Below are 2,349 nucleotides of genomic sequence, written 5' to 3' on the forward strand. Positions count from 1 at the left end.
GCTTTTAACAAAATTATAAATTATTTCCATCGCGTTGACACTTTCACCACTTCCGCACATGTGTCGTGAGACAGAGTATGCAGTGAATTGCTGTATCAAATTCTCTCGACGTGATAATACGAGGGGCACACACGTAGAATGAATGTGACAACCAGTGTTCACCTCTAAACTCAGCACAGTTACTGACAAGGTAACCTCCCCATTGCACCCCCCTCAGATTTAGTTATAAGTTGGCACAGTGGATAGGCCTTGAAAAACTGAACACAGATCAATCGAGAAAACAGGAAGATATTGTGTGGAACTATGAAAAAAATAAGCAAGATATACAAACTGAGTAGTCCTGTGAAAGACAGGCAACATCAAGGGTACTGAGTGCTTAGCAACCCCGTGGTCCTGTTGTTAGCGTGAGCAGCTGCGGACCGAGAGGTTTTTGGTTCAAGTCTTTCCACGAGTGAAAATTTTACTTTCTTTATTTTCGCAAAGTTATGATCTGTCCGTTCGTTCATTGACGTCTCTGTTCACTGTAATAAGTTTAGTGTCTGTGTTTTGCGACCGCACCGCAAAACCGTGCGATTAGTAGACGAAAGGACGTGCCTCTCCAGTGGGAACCGAAAACATTTGATCGCAAGGTCATAGGTCAACTGATTCCTCGACAGGAAAACACGTCTGATATATTCTATACATTCTATACGATGCTGGTGACGGCATGTGCGTCACATGACAGGAACATGTTGTCGACCCACCTAACTTACACACTTGGCGAATGGGTAAAAAGATTCTTCTACCTTGCCCGATTTAGGTTTTCTTGCGGATGTGATAATCACTCCCAAAAAAGTGATCGCATCGGACGGACGGACGGACAGATGATAATTCTTTGAAAATAAAAAATTAAATTTTCACTCGAGGGAAGACTTGAACCAAGGACCTCTCGTTCCGCAGCTGCTCACGCTAACCATGGGACCACGGCGCTGATAAGCTGTCACTCTCATTGATGTTGCTTATCTTGTAGATGTGCTACTCAGTTTGTATGTTTTGCTTATTTTTTTCATAGTTCCACACAACTTCTTCCAGTTTTCTCGATTGATCTGTGTTCAGTTTTTCAAGGCATATCGACTGTGCCAACTTATAACTAAATCTGAGGGGGGGTGCGATGGGGAGGTTCCCTTGTGAGTGCACAGTCAGAACAGTGGGCGCTGTGTGATCACCGACGACAGTGACAGATGGATCACCCCTCAGTATACACATACTATACCCTGGTGGCACTGAACACAGCGCTTGAGGTACCGGTATCTGATGAACCCGAGAGAAACCGGAGGAACGACTGCGCCACGCATTTGGTACGCAACGGGAGTTTTTGTGTGGGAACTGCAGTGTGGTTTGCCGCGGCGTCAGCGACCTCCGTGGCGCACTGGCCCCGTCAACCAAAGCGGAGCGGTGTGCGGACATTTGCCACGCCGGACATTTGCCACGCCGGACATTTGCCACGATTTTACCTGCTCCGAAGATTTGGTTCCCTTGTCTCCTCCTCCTCCTCCTCCTCCTCCTCCTCCTCCCCATCGCTTACTGAGCCTTTCCGCTGATTTACTTAACATAGAACCAGAATCTGTTTGGAATTTCCACCACATTTATAGAGAGAGTTTCGTTGTGGAAACTATTATATGCATCTCGCATTGAAATCCGCCCCAAATTTCGAGCCTCAGTAAAACTTCGCCAATCTTGGAGATTTTGCGTTCGTCTAAATTATGCTTGCCTTTTTCGGTGCTCCTGCAGGAGCTTTCTGTCGTGTTTTGTGTACCATGGGGGATCAGTTCCGTCTCTTATTAATTTATTTGGTATGAATCTCTTGAACGCTGTTGATACTATTTCTTTGAACTTAAGCCACATATGGTCTTCACTTACATAATTTGGAAGGATTAGAGACTGTCTCTTAGAAAGACGTCAACCGAATTTTTAGTTGCTTTTATAAATAGATATATTTCGCGTTTCGTTTTGATGAACTTCTTCGTTACGAAATTGAGCCTCGCTACGACTTTGTGTTCATTAATCCCTGTATCCGTCGTGATCCTCAGTATTCAAATGGCTCTGAGCACTAAGGGACTTAACTGCCGTGGTCATCAGTCCCTAGAACTTATAACTACTTAAACCTAACTAACCTAACGACATCACACACATCCATGCCCGAGGTAGGATTCGAACCTGCGACCGTAGCGGGCGCGCGGTTCCAGACTGTAGCGCCTAGAACCGCTCGGCCACACCGGCCGGCGATCCTCAGGATTATTTGTGGCTAAGAGGTGAAGTGTGTTTTGTTTTTTGGGCATGCAGTTGTAGTAATTAAAGTAGGCACAAATG

Source organism: Schistocerca piceifrons, chromosome 3 (genome assembly GCF_021461385.2).
Source record: "Schistocerca piceifrons isolate TAMUIC-IGC-003096 chromosome 3, iqSchPice1.1, whole genome shotgun sequence".
NCBI lineage: Eukaryota > Metazoa > Arthropoda > Insecta > Orthoptera > Acrididae > Schistocerca > Schistocerca piceifrons.